The sequence below is a fragment of the Mustelus asterias genome, chromosome 21 (assembly GCF_964213995.1).
Source record: "Mustelus asterias chromosome 21, sMusAst1.hap1.1, whole genome shotgun sequence".
In the NCBI taxonomy this organism is placed as follows: Eukaryota; Metazoa; Chordata; class Chondrichthyes; order Carcharhiniformes; family Triakidae; genus Mustelus; species Mustelus asterias.
Window position 1 is genome coordinate 69386541 of NC_135821.1, and position 27974 is coordinate 69414514.

General features: G+C 47.3%; 1 non-coding gene across 1 annotated transcript; it reads left to right on the plus strand.

The window, feature by feature from the left end:
* Positions 1-9404: 9404 nt before the first annotated feature.
* Positions 9405-9591, plus strand: LOC144509617 (U2 spliceosomal RNA). The gene has a single exon (XR_013500516.1). It is a non-coding gene; the product is annotated as a U2 spliceosomal RNA (small nuclear RNA).
* Positions 9592-27974: the final 18383 nt, after the last annotated feature.

The following is a 27974-nucleotide window of genomic DNA, read 5'->3' on the forward strand; positions in this document are numbered from 1 at the left end:
AGTCCTGGACTGCCCTGCCATCAGGAACATCCTTCCTGCGCCTACCTTGTCTAGTCCTGTCAGAGTTTTATAGGTTTCTATGAGATCTCCCCCCCGTCATTCTTCAAATGCCAGCGAATACAATCCTAACCGACTCAGTCCCTCCTCACTCATCAGTCCTGCCATCCCAGGAATTGATCTGGTAAACCAGTCAAGTCTGATTATCTGGAGTATCGTGCCGACTGGCGTACTCATTAACTCTAACGTTGCTGCCCTGTTTGCAAACACGCCTCCCGACCTTGAGGTTGACCTTCTACGCAAATTGAGCAGATGATCCGATGAGTTAAAGAACAGTTCGTCATTTAGACCAATTCCGCATGCAGCTCTTTTGAACATTCGCTTTGCAAAATGCATGCCACATTTTTCTTAACCGCGATTGCTAAAAATGCTGAATTGATTGAGTGCCTGGAGGTTGAGGAGTAGAACTGAGAGGAGAGGCAATTCGGAGTTGCGTTTAGGACGTGTTACATGTCACAAATCCACTGTAACTAACATGTTTCATGGGAGGAATTATCATCTCATAAACCTGTAGCAATATTCACCTCAGCAAAATATAAAAATCTATTCGCTTGATAGCCTGTACTGCTTAACCCACTAAATGGGTTGCAGGGCACACACATCTTGCTCAACCAAGTATTTCTTTAACAATTATATATAATAGTTGCATTTTGCCTGGAAGACTATGTTGTAAATAACAATGCCATGGTTATCAAAGATATTTCCTTACATTGTGGAACTAATCTGCCAAAAATCAAAGTTTTATCTATTTATCTAGGCAGTGAGTGCCCTCGATGACTTTGGCAACTTTCAGATAGATAGCAACAGTGAATCTTCACAGGATGCAGGCAAGAAACACTAATTACACTGAAATTGGACTGTCCTTCAGGAGATCACTGACAAAGAATTCCTATCGATCAAAGTCGGGTTAACATCAAAATTCAGAAATGTATGTCGGCATGTATTGGGAGAGTTTAGTCAATGATTGCACGCTAAAGGAAGACTCATTTCACTGGTTCAGTCGACGCACTCGATTGGACGTTGGCCATGCAGGTTAGGAGTGCGTGGGTGCCAATCACAGTCTGTGCCCTTAATGATCTTTCCTTTGCAGTAATCTGTAGACAGAAGGGAAAGCAGGATGTTAGCTCCAGGACGTTAACCTGGAAAGATGCCAATGCTGGATGCAGAGTAGCATCAGGACTGGGCTAGCGTTTAATTCCACCCTTACTGCCATAGGTCAGTAGCCTTCCTACTCTTCGAAGAATGGCAACTTGGACAAGGCATCAGAGGGGAACATGCCATTACTGGAGTCCGTTTTCTCAGGGCAGTAGCAGGGAAAAAGGCGAGATAAAGTTGCTAAAACAAAGTCTTAGGGCCCTATTTTATCAACAAGTTGCACCGCCCGTTTTCGGGCACAAAAACTTGATAAAGTCGGGCATGAGGCAAATAGCGCGATCCACGCCCACCTCTGCGCCCGTTTCCCCCTTTACCAAGTGCCTAAAATGGCCGCGATCGGCACCGCGCCCAAAATGGGCGGGATGTCAATTTAAATGCATTTGTATGCATTTAAATTGACTTAATGGCTGGACGCCCAAACTTAGCGGCGCTTCCCCCTTTACCACCACGTTCGCCTGTTCAGACTCGGTGCAAAACAGACATGCTCCACAAAGGTCTGTTTCGGGCGCTCCAGTTTCTGAGGAGGTAACTTCAGAGCTTCCAACGGCTCTATAACTAGATCGGTGGGGGGGCGGGGGGGGGGGGGGGGGGGGTGAGAGGAGGGAGGCAGGCCAGATTGTTCTCTGGTGGGGGGAAGGAGGAGGGAGGTGGGTCAGATGGATCTCTAGTGGGGGAGAGGCGGGTCAGATGGTTCTCTGGTCGGTGGGGGGGGGAGGTGAGTCAGATGGTTCTCTGGTGGGGAGGAGGGAGGCAGGTTAGTTGGATCTCTGGTGGGGGGAGAGGGAGGTGGATCAGATCATTCTCTGGTGGGGAGGGGGAGGAGGGAGGCGGGTCAGATGGATCTCTGGTGGGGAGGGAGGGGGGTCTGCTGCCACTCTGCGTGCGATCGGTGGGGGGAAGGGGGGCAGGGGGCCATGATCGGTCTGAGTAGCGGGGGGATGGGGGGTAAGGGGGACAATAATGTTGTGGGGGCAATGACTTTGGCGGCCAGGGGAAGGCATTATCCGGCTTGAGAGTGATGTGGCGGGGGACCGTTCTTCGACTTTTTTTACTGCGCATGCGCAGTTGGAGGCTCCAATTGGAGCAGCAATGTTGCGAGCACATTAAGCCCCGCCCACAGTCTTCTGCAGCGCGATTCAGAATCGTTGCTTTTTTTCAGGCAGTGCGCGTATGGGGGCGTCTGAGAACGGGTCTAAAAGTCGGATCTGAAACACTCCCAAATTCAGCACTTAGAATCAAAATGGTAAAATCGGGCCCTTAGTCTCTCTTCGTTTTTGCTCGATCCATTTTACCCTCTTACTGCCCTGAAGACTTTGGCTTTACCTGTAGGACAATGACAAGACCCAGTGAATAGTTGGTGCCAATGAATGACAGAATACTGTATCGGTTGTACTCGACAGTCAGACCTATGAGAATTTGTGTTTATTTTTGAGGAAGGTAAATACTTTGAGTTTGTTAAAGCAAAAATTGTAATCCCCATTTTCAAATGATGTGCTATAAAATATGTATCGTTAAGCACTGCAGAACCAACCACCAAGACTACTGTATAAAACATATCGAGTAAGCCTCGATTCTTGTAGTATATTAATTCCTTGGCTCATATCCCAGTCTGCATTGACTTATCTGATCTTACCTGGGGCAGCAGTTGGGAGTCTACAATTGGCCTCAGTACCTCTGTGTGGCGATGGGGTGGGAATATCAGCTCCCGATCGCTACCTGCCAATGCCTTGCTGGGAACTGCACAAGGCCACGGATGCTCAGGGAGGACAGCGTTGGCTTTGACGGAGATTCCCCTCGACAGAGGAATGATCTGCCGACCCTGCGAGGGCAGGATGGACACCGACTTCTCCCCACGGAACTGTGGTCCCAGAGAGATCTGGGGCTTTCAGAAGAGGAAGGCAGAATCTTGAAGAATTGGTCTAAGTTTGCAAGATGTTTCAATCTGACAGCAAGAATGTAATCAAAGCTCACAGAAAGGAAACAGAATTAAAGACCCAAAGAAAATAAGACTATGAATTGAATCTGCACTACAGCCAGAATTAGCAACCTGCTTGTTGATCAAGTTTGATATAATTCTGTGCAGAGTATCTGCTCTGTTAATGGGACAAGCATTGACTAAATAAACTCATGGCTTTGGACTTAACAGCGTTGTGCTCGGAAAGTTTGCTGCAATGTTAAAGTTGTTTACTTTGGAACTTTCCTCTGTGTATTAAAGTGACAGTCACTGATAAACTGCAGGGAATTAAAACAAACCTGATCATACGAAAATGTCTTTGAATCAATGCTGCCTTTTCCTCGGTTAGTTTAAGGCGGTGGTGATAGATTCTCTGCCACATTGAAGTGCTTCACCCTGCAGCCATGTTCAGTGTACTTGGATTTTCCTAATCCTTTTGAGGCAGGCTGGGAGGTAGAATAGCCGGTATATTGACAAGCAAAGGCAGGGGTGGAACTTCTGACACTTTCCCGCCGCCATGGCATTCTGCAAGCAGTTGGGAAGGTGGAACCTGCCCCTCCTGTCCAAAGACCAATTGTACCGCTGAAACGACCAAGTAAGGGCCTCTTCCTGTGGCCACTGGCATTTTTACTGCTAAGCGGGTGGGCCCTCCACTGTGTGGGGAGACAGCCTGGTGAACCCTGGCAACCTCCCTGCAGGCTCAGGAGCTGGGGCAATCCCTTCCAATTTATGGTCCATGAAGAAGTCACCCTTTGGCCATGGCCGCCTACACAGCAACTCCCTCCCCTGCCCTTATCAGCCACCCCTCCCCCTCCCCTCCCCCCACCCCTGTCTACTCTCTCCATCCACCCACAACCTGCTCACTGGGCCATGCATGACTTGCTTCAGTGAATACCAACCCCACTTGCCTTGGCATGAGGGCAGCGTCCATTGCTGCAGTTCCCAGCTGGGTGCAGTCCCAGGAGTGGCCACTGTTCCCAGTGTCACTGCTGAGACTGAAGAGCCGCTGCCCTCCAAGGATTGGCTGACAATTCCTGAAGTGGACTCTCATCCCTTTAAGGGACTGGAACCCAGAAGGCAGCTAATTAGTTGCACGATGGGCCTAAAATTCAGATAGGGTGAGACAGAGTTAGCCCCAGCTTTCCAGCCCATATCGAGGCCACGATCACTCCTAAGGCCCAGTGTCTAATGGTAAAGGGCATTCTTTTTTCTTAAAGAAGTGTAAATGTGTATATTACAAAATAACATCAGAGAAGGAACATTCACCATGGAATTTGGGATCTTGATCAATTGGGCCGATGAATGACAGATGGAGTTTAAGTTGGATAAATGCGAGGTAAATAGGGCCTGGGTGGGATTGAGGTTAGTGCAGACACAATAGGCCAAATGGCCTCCTTCTGCACTGTAAGGATTCTATAATTCTATGAGGTGATGCATTTTGGTAGATCGAACCAGGGCAGGACTTACTCAGTTAATGGTAAGGCGTTGCGGAGAGTTACAGAACAAAGAGATCTAGGGGTACATGTTCATAGCTCCTTGAAAGTGGAGTCACAGGTGGACAGAGTGGTGAAGAAGGCATTCAGCATGCTTGGTTTCATTGGTCAGGACATTGAATACAGGAGTTGGGACGTCTTGTTGAAGTTGTACAAGACATTGGTACGGCCACACTTCGAATACTGTGCTCTGGTCACTATTATAGAAAGGATATTATTAAACCAGAAAGAATGCAGATAAGATTTACTAGGAGGCTACCGGGACTTGATGGTCTGAGTTATAAGGAGAGGCTGGATAGACTGGGACTTTTTTCTCTGGAGCGTAGAAGGCTGAGGGGTGACCTTATAGAGGTCTATAAAATAATGAGGGGCATAGACAAAGTAGATAGTCAATATCATTTCCCAAAGGTAGGGGAGTCTAAAACTAGAGGGCATAGGTTTAAGGTGAGAGGGGAGAGATACAAAAGGGTCCAGAGGGACAATTTTTTCACACAGAGGGTGATGAGGATCTGGAACAAGCTGCCAGAGGTAGTAGTAGAAGTGGATACAATTTTGTCTTTTAAAAAGCATTTAGACAGTTACATGGGTAAGATGGGTATCGAGAGATATGGGCCAAATGTGGGCAATTGGGACTATCTTAGTGGTAAAAACTGGGCAGCATGGACAAGTTGGGCCGAAGGGCCTGTTTCCATGCTGTAAACCTCTCAGGATTTTGAAAGCAGAAATCCAATCTTCAGCATAAGTGCTGGAACCTCATTAGAAGAAGCTCTAATTCTCCTAGTAATCTAAGGAGATATTGTGACGCTTAGAGAAGTCCATCCAAGAATCCAACATGAGGCTGCTTGGTGGCTGCTTGAACAGAATGTGTAACATCCCCAGGCCATCACTCATTGATGACAATGGAGTAGCAGCTAACCAGAATTCATTAACTACTTTCTCTCGTCCACTTTTCAAGTGGGCTGCTTGGAAATTGAATTATATTTCCACTCACTTCAGTTTTTTATTCTTGAAATTTGCAGTAAACCAAGAGAACCTCAGACTCAATCCTGTTCCATGCTTCTGCTACTGCCTAGTTATTGTCAAAAGGTAGCAACACGTGTATGGCGCCCGTTACGTTAATCATGAGTTACACATGGAATGCACAGCACTGAGACAGGCCATTCCACCCCACTGTTAACCAGTGTTGATGCTCCACATGCAAGAACATGTAAATTAAGAGCCATGGAATAGACCCTTCGAGCATGCTACATCCATACAACACGGCAGCGCGATGGCTTAGTAGTTATCACTGGTGCCTCACAGCGCCAGGGACCCGGGTTCAATTCCAGCCTTGGGTGACTGTGCAGAGTTTGCACATTCTCCCTGTGTCTGCGTTGGTTTCCTCCGGGTGCTCTGGTTTCCTCCCACAGTCCAAAGATGTGCAGATTGGGTGGACTGGCCATGCTAAATTGTCCAAATATGTGTAGGTTGGGGAGATTGGCCATGGTGGATGCGCAGAGTTGTGGGGATAGGGTGGGGGGAAGTGGGCCTTTGTGGGATGCTCCTTTGGAGATATGGTGCAGATTCGATGGGCTGAATGGCCTCCTTCTACAATGTAGAAATTCTATTCTCTTCAATTCCTAACATCTGGCAAATCTGGGTTACGGGAATAGGGTCTGGGTAAGATGCTCTGTTGGAGAGTTGGTGCAGACTTGGGCGGCACAGTGGAGCAGTGGTTAGCATTGCTGCCTCACAGCACCAGGGACCTGGGTTCAATTCTGGCCTTGGGTCACTGTCTGTGTGGAGTCTACATGTTCTTCCCGTGTCTGCAGGGTTTCCTTCCACAGTCCAAAGATGAGTGTGTTAGGTTGATTGGCCATGCTAAATTGCCCCTTAGTATCAGGGGGTCGAGAAGGGTAAATACGTGGGGTTACGGGGATAGGGTCTGGGTGGGATTGTTGTCAGTGCAGACTCGATGGGCTGAAATGCCTCCTTCTGCACTGTGGAGATTCTATGATTCTATTCTCTGAACAAGATCATGGCTGACCTTCTACCTGAAATTTCCTCCCTGTATTATCCTCATATCCCCTGATTCCCCTGGAGGGCGATAGATGTGTGGACATAGTCTTGAATATCGGGTTCTCTCAGTGACTGGGCATCAGAAAGGAGCTACCTCCTTCCTGTCTTCACCTAGGACAGTCGCAGGGCCTTTTAGAGTAATGTCCAAGTGAGTTTTCTCTGATCCCTTGAACTGCCACCTTCTCCAACGGGCAAGTTATAATTTGCACAGCGTTTCCAGAATCCAATCAGCTCAATGCCAATTTCCAGCACCAACAAAATGACCATTAGCAATAGAAGAATCTGGTGTTCGGTTATATCCTTATTATTCTAGAAATTACCCACTCGACTGTCAATATTCCAGACGTGACAATATGAAGAAAGTTATGTCATGTTCCTGGACAAACCAAATTAAATTTGACCCTAACTGGAAGTTTCAATAACTTAAATGGACTTGTTCCCTAAAGTGGGTTCAGTTTGGAGAAAAATCTATCATGCTGCTATGGAATAAGTAACATTCTCTCCTGGCTTGACAAGATGATGTGCAGGAAATTACTCAGATGGACCATTCTGAATGAATTGATGTCCAGACATTCTGTACAGGCACAGCAAATTATAAGTGGAAATAGCTGATCATCGAATGATGCAGCACAGCAGGTGGCCCTTTGGCCCATCAAGCTCCTGGCAACCGATTCTTTAGTTGAAAAAATCTCTTGCCAGAATGGAGCAGGTGAGTGTAGAAGGGAGAACGAGGCTGTGTGTGGAACAGTTCAGTGGGGAACAGAGGAAGAGGTTGAACAAGTGTTAAAATTAAAAACCTACTGGAGTTTTTTTCGGGTGAAAAGAACAAAAGCCCAGGTGGAAGGAAAAGCAAATGGCAAATCCATAGAGTCCCTACAGAGCAGAAGGAGGCCATTTGGCCCATCGAGTCTACACCGACTCTCCAACAGAGCATCCCATCCAGGCCCACCCTATCCCCATAACCCTGTGCATTTACCATGGCCAATCCCCTTAACGTACACATCTTTGGATACTAAGGGGCAATTTAGCATGGCAAATCCACCTAACTCGCACATCTTTGGACTGTGGGAGGAAACCGGAGCACTCGAAGGAAACCCACACAGACACGGGGAGAATGTGCAAACTCCACACGGACAGTGACCCAAGATTGGAATCGAACCCGGGCCCCTGAAACTGTGAGGCAGCAGTGCTAACCACTGTGCCACTGTGCTGCCCTAAACTAAATAAATAATGTTAACCACAATAATAAATGTGAATCAAATAATAAATAAAAACAGTTTTAACAAAAAGAAAGCTAATGATTAAAGTATAAAATAATTGGTTGCTTAATGTGCTCTTGAGTGGTTCTGGTTGTTCCATGGCTGGCATGGACCAAATGAAAGCCAATTAATCGGGGATCTAACTAATCCAATTAATATGGGATGAGTCTTAAAGGTAGCATCATGTGGTAAAGGTGGTGTCATGCGATACTGCAGAAGGGTAGTTTTATTGACAGCCCTAACTCACCCAGGATCTCACTAGTGGCACTCATGCCCATATCTATGTGTTTGCTAACTGCTAGATTCAGTGTTGTAGCAATTACAGTCCTGGCTGTACATGTACAGACAACAGTCACATACAATGAAATGTTAGACAACTTCTCTAAAGACCTCCAAACATGAAGGCACAAGGATCTGCACTCCAAAAGTTTACCTCAGCATACATGTTCAACCTCGCAAGAGTAACCAAAGAGAATGGTCCAACACCTGGCAGATACTAGACCCCTACAACCAAATTAATTGCAGACAATTGAAATGACTATCCCTGCCAGATTCCCGTGGGTGGCACGGTGGCACAGTGGTTAGCCCTGTTACCTCACAGCACCAGGGACCCAGGTTCGATTCCAGCCTCGGGTGAGTGACTGTGTGGAGTTTGCACTTTCTCCCCGTGTCTGCGTGGATTTCCTCCGGGTGCTCCGCTTTCCTCCCACAGTCCAAAGATGTGCAGATTAGATGGATTGGCCATGCTAAGTTGCCCCTTAGTGTCCAAAGATGTGTTGATTAGGGGGATTGGCCATGGTAAGTGTGTGGGATAGGGCCTGGGTGAGATATCAGAGAGCCGGTGCAGACTCGATCGGCTGCACTGTAGGGATTCTACGATAAAAAAACGATGATCAGGATCAAAATCCAGGAACTGAGACAGGAGCAAAATGTTTTAAAAATCAGTAGAAGATGCAAGGTATCTGTAGGAACATCAAATGTTCAAACTCTCCACCATACTGGGGCCCTGGTAATTAATGAAATAAAGAGTTACCACTGGATAATTGCAGATTTACATGAGAAAGGGTGAGTTTCATTGTGCTTAAGTATTAACACCAGCTGCAAGTTGGCATTGGTCTCTCAGGCCCATATCTATGTGTTTGCTAACTGCTAGATTCAGTGTTGTAGCAATTACAGTCCTGGCTGTACATGTACAGACAACAGTCACATACAATGAAATGTTAGACAACTTCTCTAAAGACCTCCAAACATGAAGACACAAGGATCCGGTAGAGTTGTCAGAGGGACTTCATTGGAGCATTCTGGGAGAAGTCAGCCCAGCAACATCTACTAAGAAGTGGGAAGTGGAAGATCTGGCGTCAAGGAGTGGTTAATTCTTCCTCTAACCATAAAAACCACTGTGAGGAGGCAAAAGTAAAGGTAAGAGTTTAATCTTCTCGGCCTTTTGGCTAAGATTAAGTGTAGTATCGACATGCTGTGCTTGGTTGAAGTCATTAGGTTACATTTTAGCAATTTTTAAAAGCGGCATCTCGGCCTTTTGGCTAAGATGCAAATAAGATCAAGCCTTGGAGGAGGAGCAGTGCCTACTCCAATCAGCTTGGATCATGTAGATCAGGCCCAAGACAGGAGGTGAGAGCCCTGTCTTGTCAGCTTGGATCGGAAATGTCTCAACTTGTTGAGACTCTGAATTGGACTTGATTTGATTGAATTGGAATAAAAAAAAGGTAAGAGTTTAATAAATTTCCTTAAATAATTTAATTGGTGATAGAAATGTCAGTCAGCGGTGTTAAGTGCTCCACTTGTGAGATGTGGGAGATCCGTGACGCTTCCAGCGTCTCAGACGACTACATCTGCAGGAAGTGCACCCAATTGCAGCTCCTTACAGACCACATGGATAGGGTGGAGCAGCAGTTGGATGCACTTAGGAGCATGAAGGTGGCAGAAAGTGTCATAGGCAGGAGTTTTAGTGATGTTGTGATGCCCAAGGTGCAGGCAGATAGATGGGTGACCGCTCGAAGGGGCAGGCAGTCAGTGCAGGAATCCCCTGTGGTCATCCCCCTCTCCAACAAGTATACCGTTTTGGATACTGTTTGGGGGGATGGCCTATCAGGGGATAACAGCGCACCACAGCTGGCTCTGTTGTTAAGCAGGGAGGGACAAAGAGCACTAGAGCAATAGTTATAGGGGACTCTATAGTTAGGGGTGCAGATAGATGCTTCTGTGGACATGAAAGAGATTCCAGGATATAATGTTGCCTCCCTGGTACCAAGGTCCAGGATGTCTCTAAACGGGCAGAAAGCATTCTGAAGGGAGAGAGTGAACAGCCAGAGGTCGTGGTACATATTGGTACTAACAACATAGGTAGGAAGAGTGATGAGGTCCTGCAGCAGCAGTTTAGGGAGTTAGGTAGAAAGTTAAAAAGCAGGACCTCTAGGGTTGTAATCTCAGGATTACTCCCTGTGCCACGTGCCAGTGAGGCTAGGAATAGGAAGATAGTGCAGCTCAACACGTGGCTAAACAGCTGGTGTAGGAGGGAGGTGTTTCAGATATCTGGACCACTGGGATCTCTTCTGGGGCAGGTGGGACCTGTACAAGAAGGACGGGTTGCATCTAAACAGGAGGACATAAATATTCTAGCCGGGAGGTTTGCTAGTGTCACACGGGACGATTTGAACTAGTTTGGCAGAGGGTTGGGAACCAAAGCAAAGATGAATTAACTGACGGGGAACCAGAGAATAGGGCCAGTAAGACTCAGAGGAAGAGCAGGCAGGGATGGTTGCTAATCAGAGAGGGTCTGGTGAACTGAAGTACATTTGTTCCAATGCGAGAAGTGTAACAGGTAAGGCAGATGAATTTTGGACCTGGATTAATACTTGGAACTATGATGTTATTGCCATAACAGAGACTTGGTTCAGGGAAGGACAGGATTGGCAGCTTAACGTTCCAGGATACAGATGTTTCAGGCGGGATAGAGGGGGATGTAAAAGGGGTGGGGGAGTTGCACTACTAAGGAGGATATCACAGCTGTGCTGCGGGAGGACACCTTGGAGGGCTCATACAGTGAGGCAATAGGAGTAGAGCTGAGGAATAGGAAGGGTGTAGTCACAATGTTGGGGGTTTACTATAGGCCTCCCAACAGCCAGCAGGATATAGATCGGTTGGAGACTTGGGCAGAGAGATGGCAGATGGAGTTTAATCCGGACAAATGTGAAGTAATGCATTTTGGAAGGTCTAATACAGATGAGAAATATACAGTAAATATACAGAACCCTGAAGAGTATTGATAGGCAGTAGGATCTGTGTGTACAGGTACACAGGTCACTGAAAGTGGCAACACAGGTGGAGAAGGTAGTCAAGAAGGCATGTGGCATTTGTGCCTTCATCAGCCGGGGCATTGAGTTTAAAAATTGGCAAGTCATGTTGCAGATTTACAGAACCCTAGTTAGGCCAACTTGGAATTTAGTATTCAATTCTGGGTGACATACTACCAGATGGATGTGGAGGCTTTGGAGAGTGTGCAGAAAAAGTTTACCAGGATGTTGCCTGGGTATGGAGGGCATTAGCTATGAGGAGAAGTTGGAGAAACTTGGTTTGTTCTCACTGGAATGACGGAGGTTGAGGGGCGACCTGATAGAAGTCGACAAGATTATGAGAGGCATGGACAGAGTGGATAGTCAGAAGCTTTTTCCCAGGGTGGAAGAGTCAATTACTAGGGGGCTTAGGTTTAAGGTGCGAAGGGCAATGTTTAAAGGAGATGTATGAGGCAAGTTTTTTTCACAGAGGGTGGTGGGTGCCTGGAACTCGCTGCCGGGGGAGATGGTGGAAGCGGATACAATAGTGACTTCTGAGGTTCGTCTGGACAAATGCACGAATAGGATGGGAATGGAGGGATATGGTCCCCGGAAGGGTAGGGGGTTTTAGTTCAGTCGGGCAGCATGGTCGGTGCAGGCTTGGAGGGCCGAATGGCCTGTTCCTGTGCTGTAATTTTCTTTGTGCTTTGCTGGCTGCAAGGCAAGGGATGTTCCTGGTAATGGGAGGCTGCAACGTGAGAGTGGGGGCAACATGAGGGTGGGGGCAACGTGAGGGTGGGGGCAACGTGAGAGTGAGAGCAACGTGAGGGTGGGGGCAACGTGAGGGTGGGGGCAACGTGAGGGTGGGAGCAACGTGAGGGTGGGAGCAACGTGAGAGTGGGGGAAACGTGAGGGTGGGAGCAACGTGAGGGTGGGGGCAACGTGAGGGTGGGAGCAACGTGAGGGTGGGGGCAACGTGAGAGTGAGAGCAACGTGAGGGTGGGGGCAACGTGAGGGTGGGGGCAACGTGAGGGTGGGGGCAACGTGAGGGTGGGGGCAACGTGAGGGTGGGGGCAACGTGAGAGTGAGAGCAACATGAGAGTAAGAGCAACGTGAGGGTGGGAGCAACTTGAGAGTGGGGGCAACGTGAGGGTGGGGGCAACGTGAGGGTGGGAGCAACTTGAGAGTGGGGGCAATGTGAGGGTGAGAGCAACTTGAGAGTGAGAGCAACGTGAGAGTGGGAGCAACTTGAGAGTGGGGGCAACGTGAGGGTGGGGGCAACGTGAGGGTGGGAGCAACTTGAGAGTGGGGGCAACGTGAGGGTGGGGGCAACGTGAGGGTGGGAGCAACTTGAGAGTGGGGGCAACGTGAGGGTGGGAGCAACGTGAGGGTGGGAGCAATGTGCAAACAGTCTGAGGGAGCTGTAGTTATAGAGCTTTTCACAAGCTGTGAAGCACTTCAGGATACCCTGAGGTCATGAGCAAATAAAGCACAAGCCTTTCTTCACTGTTTTTGATGTGTATGTGCTTTTCTGACAGGGCATCTCACAATGAATGGTAAGCTATCTACTGTCAGGCAGCTTGCATTTCAATTACAGTAGAGTTCAATAAAATTTGACAGATGGTGTAATAAAAACAAAGTATTTCAACAAAGTTCAGTTACTGCTAGAATTTTTTAAGCACTAGTAGATGTCTATATGTGGTTTTTACACTGGTAAGATCGAAATAGGTGCATGTTTTAACTAAGTTAGTTAAAGGCTTTTAACTATACAAGCATCATTAAATCAGCTTTAGTCAAAGCCTGTTCTATAATCTATCTTGCACACCTCAGTGTAAAAGTGATATACATTTGCTATCTAAGGTGTATATCAAAAGGAGAAGTGGCCCTGAATGACACAGCCCTGCAGCAATTCCTGTCTAAACTGATGGCTGACTGTTGCAAAAACCAACACTGCGTAAAGACTGGCAACCGGACACAGAAAAACGGGAGGCCCTGCAGCGAGTCGGTGACAACAACGCCTCTGGAGAGAAAAGGCAAGTGGAAATCATGAATGGTTTTGAGAGAGTAAATCAGGAAAACTTGTTCCCACTGGCAGGAGGGTCAGTAACCAGAGGGCAGGAATATAAGGTAGCTGGCAGAAATTTCAGAGGCAAGGTGAGAAAGCTGTTTTTTTATATATATATATAAGCTCAGCAGATTGCCATGATGGGGAATGAACTAGAAACAGAGGCAGCTCCAACTTTCAAAAAGGAATTGGATGAATACGTCAAGGAGAATACTGGGCGTCACAGTGGTTAGCACTGCTGCCTCACAGCACCAGGAACTCGGGTTCAATTCCAGCCTCTGGTCACTGACTGTGTGGACTCTGCACGTTCTCCCCGTGTCCGGGTGGGTTTCCTCCGGGTGCTCCGGTTTCCTCTCACAGTCCAAAGATGTGCAGGTTAGGTGGATTGGCCGTGCTAAATTGACCCTAGTGTCAGGGGATTAGCAGCGTAAATGTGTGGGGTTACGGGAATAGGGCCTGTGTGGCATTGTGGTCGGTGCAGACTCGATGGGCCGAATGGCACTGTAAGGAGTTTATTATTCTATGAGAATAATAAACAGGGCTATGTGTGTCCATTAGGTAGGCCGGAATGAAGTCTAGGTTAACCAATAGAACTATGCAGCTATATACAGTAAAGGGTTCATGTTATGGGGGAGGCAATGGCCTAGTGCTATTATTGCTCGACTACTAATCCAGAAACTCAGCTAATGTCCTGGGGGCCCAGGGTTCGAATCCCACCGTGGCAGATGGTGGAATTTAAATTCGATAAAAATTATCTGAAATTACGAATCTATTGATGACTATGAAACCATTGTCGGAAAAACCCATCTGGTTCACTAATGCCCTTGAGGGAAGGAAATCTGCCGTCCTTACCCGGTCTGGCCTACATGTGAATCCAGAGCCACAGCAATGTGGTTGACTCTCAACTGCCCTCGGGCAACTAGGGATGGGCAATAAATGCTGGGCCCAGCCGGCGACGCCCATGTCCCACGGATGAATAAATAAAAGCTATGAGCTGCCTCTGTGTTTGGTTGTACACACGTCTCTGCCCAGCGCTGCGCTGACCCTGAGGTGCAGGCCATGTGTTTTTTCCATCACTGTGTGGGTTGTAATGTAGTCAGTCCCACCATTAACTCACATGGTCCACAACAAAGCACATCTCCCCCACCCCCCCTCCCTGGATCTGCAGATACTTTCTGTGATACCCTGGTCCACTCTTCCATCACGCCCAGCTCCCCATCCCCTTCCCACAGCCCCTTCCCATGCAATTGTAGAAGGCGCAACACCTGCCCCTTTACCTGCTCGCTCTTCGCCATTTAAGGCCCCAAATACTCCTTTCAGGTTAAGAAGCGTTTCACTTGCACCTCCTTCAATTTGTCTTCATTGTATTCGCTGCTCCCATTATAGTCTCCCCAATATTCATAGAATCATCGAATCCTTACAGTGCAGAAAGAGGCCATTCAGCCCATCGAGTCTGCACTGACGACAATCCTACCCTGGCCCTATCCCAGTAACCCCACGTGGTATTTACCCCAGCTAGTCCCCCTGACACTAAGGAGCAATTTAGCATGGCCAATCCACCTAACGCGCACATCTTTGGACTGTGGGAGGAAACTGGAGCACCCGGAGGAAACCCACACAGACATGGAGAGAACGTGCCAACTCCACGCAGACAGTGACCCGAGGCAAGAATTGAACCCAGGTCCTTGGCGCTGTGAGGCAGCAGTGCTAATCACTGTGCCACTGTGCCCCAACCTTTCTGTTGCTATTTTAACTCCGCACCTTGTTCTCACGCCCACGTGTCCGTCCTTGACCTGCTGCAATTCTCCAGTGAAACCCAACGCAAAACGGAGAAGCAACATCTCATCTTCCGAACAGACACGTTACAACTCTCGGGACTCAACTAAAGTTCAGCAATTTTAGACTGTGACCTTTCTCCTCCATCTTAAACCACCCCTCCCCCCGCCTTCTTTTAAATATTCCATACATGCAAACCCCCCCCCTTCCCCTCCCACTCCGGGCCATCTGCCTTTTATTCTTAGATTTGCTACTTTTTATTGCAATCTCTTACAGCTCTACAAAGAACAAAGAACAATACAGCACAGGAACAGGCCCTTCGGCCCTCCAAGCCCGTGCCGCTCCCTGGTCCAAACTAGACCATTCTTTTGTATCCCTCCATTCCCACTCCGTTCATATGGCTGTCTAGATAAGTCTTAAACGTTCCCAGTGTGTCCGCCTCCACCACCTTGCCTGGCAGCGCATTCCAGGCCCCCACCACCCTCTGTGTAAAATATGTCCTTCTGATATCTGTGTTAAACCTCCCCCCCCTCACCTTGAACCTATGACCCCTCGTGAACGTCACCACCGACCTGGGGAAAAGCTTCCCACCGTTCACCCTATCTATGCCTTTCATAATTTTATACACCTCTATTAAGTCTCCCCTCATCCTCCGTCTTTCCAGGGAGAACAACCCCAGTTTACCCAATCTCTCCTCATAACTAAGCCCCTCCATACCAAGCAACATCCTGGTAAACCTCCTCTGTACTCTCTCCAAAGCCTCCACGTCCTTCTGGTAGTGTGGCGACCAGAACTGGGGACGCAGTATTCCAGATGCGGCCGAACCAACGTTCTATACATCTGCAACATCAGACCCCAACTTTTATACTCTATGCCCCGTCCTACAAAGGCAAGCATGCCATATGCCTTCTTCACCACCTTCTCCACCTGTGACGTCACCTTCAAGGATCTGTGGACTTGCACACCCAGGTCCCTCTGCGTATCTACACCCTTTATGGTTCTGCCATTTATCGTATAGCTCCTCCCTACATTATTTCTACCAAAATGCATCACTTCGCATTTATCAGGATTGAACTCCATCTGCCATTTCTTTGCCCAAATTTCCAGCCTATCTATATCCTTCTGTAGCTTCTGACAATGCTCCTCACTACCTGCAAGTCCTGCCAATTTTGTGTCATCCGCAAACTTACTGATCACCCCAGTTACACCTTCTTCCAGATCGTTTATATAAATCACAAACAGCAGAGGTCCCAATACAGAGCCCTGCGGAACACCACTAGTCACAGGCCTCCAGCCGGAAAAAGCTCTAACACATTCTCTCTCCCTTCAGCTCTGACATGGAACCAAAGGACTCAAAACATTAGCTCTGTTCTCTCCTGATGGATGTTGCCAGACCTGTTGAATTTTTCCAGTGTACTCTCTTGCTGTTTCAGATTCCAACATCCGCAATATTTCCCTTTGTCCACATTAACCCTATATGTACTAGACCCTTCCAGAATCCTCATAGAATCCCTACAGAGCAGAAAGAAACCATTCGGCCCATTGAGTCTGCACCAACCACAATCCCACCCAGGCCCTATTCCCGTAACCCCACAAATTTACCCAGCTAATCCCCTAACATTAGGGTCAATTTAGCACGGCCAATCAACCCAACCCGCACATCTTTGGACTGTGGGAGGAAACCGGAGCACCCGGAGGAAACCCACGCAGACACTGAGAGAATGTGCAAACTCCACACAGACAGTGACCTGAGGCCGGAATTGAACTCGGGTCCCTGGCGCTGTGAGGCAGCAGTGCTAACCACTGTGCCACCCTTACACTGGAATGGGGAAAAGGCATGGAGGTGGGATAAATTGGATCGCTGTTTTGGAGCGCTGATGCAGGCACAATGGGCCAAATGGCCTCTTTCTATGCTGTATTCTTCTCCGATTCCACAAAGTCAATATTTCAAACACAGTTCTTTATCAGAAATAGTTGCAGGTGATTCCTCAGAACTTTCTGATTCCAACAAAGGACAATGTCTTTTAACATTGACTTGTTACCTCCCTCCACTGATGTTGGGTCTGATGCACAGATTGCTTTCAATTGCTTTGTTGATCTAAATAACACAGCTATAAATCTTAACGCTGCTCTTATCAATGAACTGCACTGAATCTATTGACGAGGAATTATAAAGGACTCTCCCGAAAGTCATGGGTAAAAGTGACTGCTTCGTTAGCAATGTATCTGAATTTAACATGAAGCGCTGGCCCCACAAAGAAAGCTCGCCTCCGCTGCCCATGGAAGCCACGCTGCTATTTTGCATTTTCCAGACAATTAGTTGCATGAAGTTACAGTTACTGCACCACCCCCACCCCCGAGTAAGGATGTCTCACCTCCAAGAATTGCTCTTGAGCTGCTCCACTACTCAATAAGATCATGGCTGATCTGATCTTGACCTCATCTCTACTTACCTTCATGTTCCCCATAACCATTGACTCCGATGTGGTTCAAAAATCTGTCCCTCCCGTTCACGATATTCAATGACAGATCTCGCTCTGGAAGAGAATTCTCAAGATTCAACATCCTCTAAAAGAAGAAATTCCTCCTCATTTCCATTTTTAAATAAGAGTTCATTAATTTGAAACTGTGTTCCCTAGTCCAAAGGTGTGCGGGTTAGGTGGATTGGCCACACTAAATGGCCCCTTAGTGTCAGGGGGAGTAGTTGGGTAAATGGGGTTATGGGGATAAGGCCTGGGTGGGATTGTGGTCAGTGCAGACTTGATGGGCCAAATGGCCTCCTTCTGCACTGTAGGTTTTATGGTTCCAGACTCCCCGCAAAGGGAAACATCTTCTAAGCATCTAAAATAAAGTTATTTATTAGTCACAAGTAAGGCTTACATTAACACTGCAATGAAGTTACTGTGAAATTCCCCTAATCACCACACTCCGGCACCTGTTCGGGTAAATGCACCTAACCAACACATCTGTCAGAATGTGGGAGGAAACTGGAGCACCCGGAGGAAACCCACACAGACAGGGGGAGAACGTACAAACTCCACACAGACAGTGAGCCAAACCGGGAATCGAACCCAGGTCTCTGGCGCTGTGAATCAGCAGTGCTAACCACTGTGCTACCATGCCGCCTGTTAAGTCTCACTCTTCTAAACTTCAGAGAGTACAGGCCCAAGCTGCTTGACCTTCCTTCATAAGAAAATCCCTGGAATTAACCGAGTGAACCGTCTCTGTACTACCCGCAATGCAAGTAAATCCCTCCTTAAATAAGGAGACCAAAGCTGGACACAGCACGCTAGGTGTGGTCCAACCAATGTCCTGCATGGTTGGAGCAAGACTTCCCTACATTATACATCATCCCATCTCAGTAAAGACCAACATTCCATTTGCTTTCCTAATGGGCGGCACAGTGGTTAGCACTGCCGCCTCACAGTGCCAGAGACCCGGGTTCAATTCCCGGCTTGGGTCACTGTCTGTGTGGAGTTTGCACGTTCTCCCCATGTCTGCGTGGGTTTCCTCCAGTTTCTTCCCACAGTCCGAAAGACGTGCTTTGGGTGTGCTAAATTCTCCCTCAGTGTACCCGAACAGGCGCCGGAGTGTGGTGACAAGGGGATTTTCACAGCAACCTCATTGCAGTGTAGGCCTATTTGTGACACTAATAAATAAACTTTAATAAAGTACAGCACTGCGGTTTCAGCTTTGATTTTTATCATTGAAAATCAACCGCAGCTTGCCTTTGTGAAAGGCTTTTCTCGATGCTTCACAGGAGCATTACGATACACAATTAGACACTGACCAGATTAGAGGTTATTAGGGCGGATGTCCAAATGACTTGGCCATCGAGATGGGCCTTCAAGAAGGAGAGAGAGAGGCGGAGAGTTTATGGAGGGAATTCCAGAGCTTGGGAAACTTCATCAAAATCAACCGAGATGCAGAGAAAGTAGAAAGCAAGCGATCTCAGGTGACAGGTTTTCAAGTATGATCAGTAATTCCCAGGTGCGCCGCACTATTATAATATTTCTTATGTACCATCCAGAAGAATTGACATGACAATATTTCATCTTCTTGGCTTCATGAATAAAGAGATTGCATGGGTCATTCATTCACAGCACTGACTCAATCACAGTCCAACTACATTGTTACTGGATGTGTGAACAATGGATTGGTATATTTTGTTTGGTTACGTTAGGGGACTGGGACAGAACTTTCTCTCAAGAGGTGGCATGAATGAGGCAAAGTTGATGATTGGGTAAGTATAGGCTTGTCAGACACAGGCCTTCTCGTATCTAATCTAATTTTCCAATGGAATCAGCCTTAACACCTCTCGAAACTGTTTGACTCGGATTTAGCCAGGAGTTTGCTATAAACATTTTGCCGCTTTGGAATCAGCTCTGGTTTTCTTTCATACATACAGTGCAGAAGGAGGCCATTCAGCCCATTGAGCCTGAACTGACAGCAATCCCACCCAGGCCCCTATCCTCGTGACCTCACGTATTTATCCTGCTCATTCCCCTTACATTAAGGGGCAATTCTGCATGGCCAATCAATCTAACCCACCTATCTTTGGAGTGTGGGAGGAAACCGGAAGATACCCATGCAGACACGGGGAGAATGTGCAAACTCCACACAGACAGTGACCCGAGGTCGGAATTGAACCCAGGTCTCTGGCGCTGTGAGGCAGCAGTGATAACCATTGTGCCACTGTGCCATCTTTGAAGATGATCCATACATCCTTTTGGCCTGCCTGCGTTATTAAATGCAGGTGGCCTTTGAGGTTGAGCTCTGCAGTGCACTGTTAGTGGCTCCTCAGAGATAACGAGGTAGGTGTTTTCTCGTAACTACCAAGTCCCTTCTTTTGTTTCAGCGATCACAGACAGACATAGGCTTCGCCATTCTAGAGGTCCTGTTCAATTTTGACATTTTCGCAATGAGCGTATCTGTGACAATATACAGTGTGTTATGAGCCTCACAGTAATCACTAGTATAATGCAGTTGGCTGCTACCTTTCCTCCATTATAAGACCATAAGATATAGGAGCAGAATTAGGCCACTCAGCCTATTGAGTCTGCTCCGCCACTCAATCATGGCTGATATGATTCTCATCCCCATTCTCCTGCCTTCTCCTCGACCCCCTTTTGATCAAGAACCTATCTATCTCTGTCTTAAAGACACTCAATGACCTGGCCTCCACAGCCTCTGTGGCAATGAGTTCCACAGATTCACCGCTCTCTGGCTAAAGAAATTCCTCCTCATCTCAGTTTTAAAGGAGCGTCCCTTACCTGAGAGGTTGTGCCCTCGAGTTCTAGTCTCTCCCACTAGTGGAAACATCCTCTCCTCGTCCACTCTATCTGGGCCTCTCAGTATTCTGTAAGTTTCAATTATATCCCCCCATCGAGTAGAGACCCAGAGTCCTCAACCGCTCTTCATATGACAAACCCTTCATTCCTGGGATCATTCTTGTGACCCTCCTCTGGACCCCCTCCAAGGACAGCACATCCTTCCTTAGGTAGAGGACCCAAAACTGCTCACAATATAATAGTGCCTCACTTCAGAGTACTTCAAAAAGTGGCAGTAAGGTTCTTTAGGACTTTCTAGGATTTGAAACAATCATAGAAACATGGAACAGGATAGCTTTGATGTAGACTTTTCTTCCCATCGGTATTGTGCTGGCTCTTTCAAAGAGTTATTCAGTCCACCTCACTGCCATGTTCTTCCCTCGTGTCCCTGCAATCTTATTTTCCTTCATCTAGGTGTCTATTAGCTATCACTATTGAATCGGTATCCAACACCCTATCAGACAGAGCATTCCAAATCCTAAACACTCATAGCTAAATTGCCCATTAGTGTCCCGGGATGTGTGGGTTGGAGGGATTGGCAGGGTAGATGTGTGGGGTCACGGGGAATAGGGCCTGGATAGGGTTGTTGTCAGTGTATTCTCGATGGACTAAATGGCCTCCTTCTGCACTGTTGGGCTTCTATGATAGTATAAACAAGGTTTTCCTCTTATTGCCACTTTTGCCAATCACCCTGAATCTGTGTCCTCTGATTATCGACCCTTCCGCCATCGAAAACCATTTCTCATGATTTCGAAACTGTTCCCTTTAGTGCCTCCCTTTGGACAGCTCCTCCCTAATATCCACGGAGCTGCAATCCCTCACCCCGAGACCGTCCCAACAATTGTCTTCTTTATCCACTCCAAAACCCAGAGTTGGACACAATATTAGTGCATTACACAAGTTTAGCAATAATTCTTGACTCTTGCACTCTCTGGGTGGGATTTTTTGGCCGCACTCGCCCCAAAACCAGAAAGTCCCGCCCAAGGTCAACGGACACCGCCTCCCCCCCTCCGGCCATTACAATTCCCATGGCAAGTGGAACTGGAAACTTCCCTCCCCTCTCCCTCTATTTATAGAGCACAGGATCTTACATGCTCCATGAACTCAAGCAATTGTGCTCAAAGACCCTGGACCTCTTTGCCACTGAGCCTCTTGTACAATGATGCCATTGTATTGTCTCTCCTCATTTTTCCCACCAAAAATATATCACCTCACAATTTTCCTCACTCAATTTACGCCCTCCTATCCTCTTGAAGTCTCAATACCAGCCTCCTCACAGTTCACAATATTCCCAAGTTTTGTATCATCTGCAAGCTTTGAAACCATGCCCTCTACCCCCAATGCAGGGAAAGTACACGTTCTTTACTTCTTGAAGTGCAGAGACCCAACAGCAACCATCTCCACTGCACTGACGAAGGGTCTTCCAGACAGGAAATGTCGACTCTATTCTCTCCCCGCAGATGCTGCCAGACCTGCGGAGATTTTCCAGCATTTTCTGTTTCTGTCCATTGCACTAACTTCTACACCATCTCGACTCACGATAAAATAAAATTATCTAAAGATTGATTGACTGCCAGAAGATTTCTGAAAGGCATATTGCTTTGGTGACTCTTAATTAAACCAGTCTGCAAAGATGCTTGTAAAGGCTTGTACAGAGCTAAATCAATACTTACTGACTGCAAAAGTATGGGGGATAAAATGGCAAGCATAATGCTCCGTTCCAAATAATCCCACTGCAAAGATATAAGCGGGTCATAAATCTCCTCAGGGCATGCTCCATACTAAAAAATGGAAAGTAAATTATCTATTTATCTTCCTACACATAAAGCACATCATTCCATTCACAATGTGCTGCCATCAATACTCTGAGTAAGACAGATCTCCTATTATTCCCTTAGCAATGATGGGCTTCCTGTTTAAAAAAACGTATTAAAATGGCCTGAGCTGATTCGGCCGCCAATCAAGACCTTAACTTTGTAACGCATTCAATGTTTCGCTGTTATTCTACTTGCTTCCATTAGATAACAGGGCTGTGTCTCCACACTCAGCCATGAGCTATCTAACTGTGATCACCATGAACAGGAAAAGGAATGGGCCAATTCTGGTTTCTTACAGAGACAATGGGTTGAAGGGTTATGGGGAGAAGGCAGGAAAATGGGGATGAGGAGCTTATCAGCCATGATCGAATGGCGGAGCAGATTCGATGGGCTGAATGGCCCAATTCTGCTCCTATGTCTTATGAACTTATGAATATGTCATTGTACTTCTCTCTGACCTCTTTGAAACAAAGGATAAAGAATAGAAAAATACACTATATTTCTGCTTTACTTTCAAATCATAAATTGATTTTAGGTTCTGGCCAAAGCTTGCCATCTCCAATAATGTCCTTTAGGGAAGGAAGTCTGCCATCCTTCCCGGTCTGGCCTACATGTGACTCCAGAGGCACAGCAATGTAGTTGACTCTCAACTGCCCTCCAAGGGCAACTAGGGATGGGCAATAAATGCTGGCCAACCAGCGACACCCTCTACCCACGAATGAATATAAAAAAACTCAGATAAACATATAAATTTATAGGCTAAAAGTTGACATGAGCTTTTCATACACCAATTCAGAAGATTTAATAATTTTTCAAGTCATAACAGTCGTTGCAGCAGTCAAAGTTCTTTTTATTCTTCTCCTTTTTCATAGAATTCCTAAAGGGCTGAAGGAGGCCATTCAACCCATCCAGCCTGCACCTACAGCAATCCTACTCAGGCCCTATCCTCATAGCCCCATGGAGTAACCCTGCTAATCCTCCTTAGCATGGCCAGTCCACCTACTCTGCACATCTTTGGACTGTGGGAGGAAACCGGAGCACCTAGAGGAAACCCACGCAGACACGGGGAGAACGTGCAAACTTCACACAGACAAACACCCGAGGCCGGAATTGAACCCGGGTCCCAGGCGCTGTGAGGCAGCAGTGCTAACCACTGTTCCACCGTGCCACCCTTGTCTTTTTTCTGTTTGTTACTCTTCAGCGCCAACCCGCACACCAGTTCCTGGTTAATGGAGCAGAAAATCTGATCATGGGCCTCTCTCTGTTATTCTATAAATGGATGAGAGAGGATGAACATCCTCCGGGTCACACCTTCACTGTTACTCATTGTGGAAGCACATTTTCTCATTTGATATCTGCACCAACAGCCATGTAAAGAAGTAACTGGATCAGGTATTCGCCAGCACAGAGTGATGTCCTTCTACCCAGTCCTAGAGTAGGTTGGATAGCCAAAATCTTTTTTGATTCATTCGTGGGACATGGGCGTCACTGGCTGGCCAGTATTTATTGCCCATCCCTAGTTGCCCTTGAGAAGGTGGTGGTGAGCTGCCTTCTTGAATCGCTGCAGTCCACGTGCTGTGGGTTGACCCACAATGCCGTTAGGGAGGGAATTCCAGGATTTTGACCCAGTGACTGCGAAGGAACGGCGATATATTTCCAAGTCAGGATGGTGAGTGGCTTGGAGGGGAACTTGCAGGTGGTGGTGTTTCCATGTATCTGCTGCCCTTGTCCTTCTAGATGGAAGTGGTTGTGGGTTTGGAAGGTGCTGTCTAAGGATCTTTGGTGAATTTCTACAGTGCATCTTGTAGATAGTACACACTGCTACTACTGAGTGCAGTGCTGGAGGGAGTGGATGTTTGTGGATGTGGTGCCAATCAAGCGGGGCTGCTTTGTCCTGGATGGTGTCAAACTTCTTGAGTGTTGTTGGAACTGCACCCATCCGGGCAAGTGGGGAGTATTCCATCACACTCCTGACTTGTGCCTTGTAGATGGTGGATAGGCTTTGGAGAGTCAGGAGGCGGGTTACTTGTTGCCGTATTCCTGCTCTTGTAGCCAACAATTAATCAAGGAAGCTCACTGGACTGATTGATGGATTCATATCTTCCTCTCAGTACCAACTGGGAAAGGTGTCTGACTGCTCCATAAGCGGGAGTAGACATCAAACTGGAGGAAACAAATTGGCAGATTGGAGCGAGGGGGCACGGCCAAAGGAACCATTGAGTGGAAAGGTTCTCTGTTATGGTTATAAAGCAGGAAGGGAGAAGGTGAATGGTGGTGGCACACAGGAGCATTGCAGTTGAAATTGTGACCATCAACTGTGGATTGAAGGGGACAGAGATGGAAGAGTGTAGCAATGTTACAGCAACAAAGACAGGATACATTGGTGGTGACGATTAAAGGTGGTTAATAGGTGAATGAGACAAGGCGGTGAGTCCATTCAAAAAGCAAGTCAAGGATCCTGAAATGACTTCACCTTGCAGCTTCTGCCCTGCTGCCATCAGACTTTTGAATGGATTTACCATATATTAACTTGATCTTTCTCTGCACCCTAGCTATGACTGTAACACTACATCCTGCACTCTCTCTTTGCTTTCTCCTCTAGGTACTCCATGAACAGTATGCTTTGTCTGTATAGTGCGCAAGAAACAACACTTTTCACTGTATACTAATACATGTGACAATAATAAATCAAATCAAATCAAAAAGGTGTGCTGGTGATTGCACAATGACACAGACGGATGGCACGGTGGCACAGTGGTTAGCACTGCTGCTTCACAGAGCCAGGGACCCGAGTTCAATTCCGGCCTCGGGTGGCTGTCTGTGTGGAGTCTGCACATTCTCCCCGTGTCTGCGTGGGTTTCCTCTGGGTGCTCCAGTTTCCTCCCACGCTCCAAAGATGTGCGGGTTAGGTTGATTGGCCATGGTAAATTGGCCCTTAGTGTCAGGAGGATTAGGAGGGTAAATATGTGGGGTTACGGGGATGGGACCTGAGTGGGATTGTTGTCAATGCAGGCTCGATGGGCCAAATGGCCTCCTTCTGCACTGTAGATTCTATGATTCTAATATTCAATTCCCTTTCTAACTCCTCAGATACAGTGACAGTCCGTGCCCACCTGCAGTAAGACTTGGGCATCATTCAGGCTTCGTCTAATGAATGGCAAGTAACATTCGCACCTCACAAGTGCCAAGCAATGCCCATTTCCAGCTGGAGATGTAGCTAACCCTTGACATTCAGGGGCATTGCCATCACTGAACCACTCCCCTCCCCGTCCCCGTCCCTGTCCCCGTCCCCGTCCCCTTCCTCGTCCCCGTCCCCACAACCACCACTATAAATAATCTGGGAGTCACCCAGAAACCTCAATGGACCGGCTGTGAGTATAAAGGCAGGTCAGAAGCTGGGAATTCTGGAAGATGGAACTCACCTTTACCTGACTCCCCAAAGGTCAGTCTGCCATCTACAAGTGAAAAGCGTGATGGAATATTCTTCATTTGCCCAGCTCAATGCACCTCCAACAACATCCAAGAAGCTCGACGCCGTTGAGGACAATTAGAGATGAGCAATAGATGTTGGCCTTGCCAAGGATGCCCAGATCCCATAAATGAATAATAAAGAGCTGATAAAGAGTTCCGGGGGGATGATTTTGAATGGGTAAGTTTATTAACAGTTAGCTGTAAGATTATTTACAAGAGAACATACCACCTAACAGATAGATGAATGTCAGTACGCAGGCAATCTCTACAGGACACATCGGAAACATTGATTGTAGCTCAGTGTTTGCAGAACCTGCAATGATTTCTTTGTCAGTGCTGACACATGAGATATTAAATATGACTTTCAGAGCCGCTGTTCAGTTTGCGCTCTGTGATTCCTTCCCACTAAGGAGAACAAATGTTCTTGTTTGTTAATAAAAATGCATGTGACTGACTAAGCATTTTAAAATTATTTAAGTTGTCTTCCAAATAAGTCCAGCGTAAGTCACTCGAACGTAAACCATAGACAGCGACGTGGAAAATGTCCGTTTGGTTTCTTTATGAGCACTTTGCTGCTGGAGCAGTTGGCCTCAAAATAAGGGGGAGCAGATTTAGGACTGAGTTGAGGAGGAACTTCTTCACACAAAGGGTTGTGAATCTGTGGAATTCCCTGCCCAGTGAAGCAGTTGAGGCTGCCTCATTGAATGTTTTTAAGGCAAGGATAGATAAATTTTTGAACAGTAAAGGAATTAAGGGTTATGGTGAGCGGGTGGGTAAGTGGAGCTGAGTCCACGATAAGATCAGCCATGATCTTATTGAATGGCGGAGCAGGCTCGAGGGGCCAGATGGCCTACTCCTGCTCCTAGTTCTTATGTTCTTATGTTCTCTTGGAGAACTGCTTCTCTCCTCTTTGCATAGCCTGTGCTTGAAAACGTAGGAAGTTCACAGGCTGGAAATTCATCTTCCCATTTTCTGGATGCGGATCACAGTTTGTATCCAGCCCCGAGCTTATCGCTGTGCAAATCTGCTGCTGCCTCCTCACTTAGCTGATTGTACTTTTGCTCTGAGCAGGGCCCAGGCTGTTGTTAGTCTATATGCCCAGCAGGGGGAGCGAGCAGCAAGGTTGCTCCTCGGTTGATGGCTGCGAATCTAGGGGCCTTAGTGGTGGAGATGCACAAGAGGGGAGTGGCGTTATGTTGCCACATGGGTACAAGAGGCCCTCTAGGACAATCCCAGAAGGGTAATTCCTGGATTCTGCCACTGAGGATCTGGCAGTAGCGCCACAAGAAGTCTAATGATCCCATGTGGGTCATCAAGGTGGGTGAAAGCATTTTCACACATCACCTGCCACCCAGCACCAACCTCCCCCACTGCTCAATGAACTATAAACCCATCCTTCAGCTGGCAGCAATCCCTGACACTTAGGACTCAGGTAACATTCAGATATCCCATATTGGGTCCATTCATTCCTTTGAACAGATGAGGAAGCAGCACCTGGGACGATTTTTGAAATGAATTTCTTTTATTGAATAGAACTTAAAGAAAGGTAAATCATGAGAGAAGGAGAGAAAAAGCAAAGCGAACTTGGAGAGGCCGGATTCTACTCTCAGCCCCTGCACTGATCGCACTGAACAAACTGCAAACTGAACATACAGTTGCACAATATATCAATTCTTATCTTAGAAATCATAGAAACCCTACAGTGCAGAAAGAGGCCATTCGGCCCATTGAGTCTGCACCGACCGCAATCCCACCCAGGCCCTACCCCCATATCCCTACATATTTACCCGCTAATCCCTCTAACCTACGCATCTCAGGACACTAAGGGGCAATTTTAACATGGCCAATCAACCTAACCCGCACATCTTTGGACTGTGGGAGGAAACCGGAGCACCCGGAGGAAACCCACGCAGACACGAGGAGAATGTAGGAAAGCTTATGTAGGAAGCTTATGTAGGGATGAGGAAACAAGGTTCAGATGGCTCGATTGAGGGTTACAAGTTAGCAAGGGATGAGCTGAAAAAGGGGCTTAGGAGAGCTAGGAGGGGACATGAGAAGTCCTTGGCGGGTCGGATCAAGGAAAACCCCAAGGCTTTTTACTCTTATGTGAGGAATAAAAGAATGACCAGGGTGAGGTTAGGGCCGGTCAAGGACAGTAGTGGGAACTTGTGTATGGAGTCAGTAGAGATAGGCGAGGTGATGAATGAATACTTTTCTTCAGTGTTCACCAAGGAGAGGGGCCATGTTTT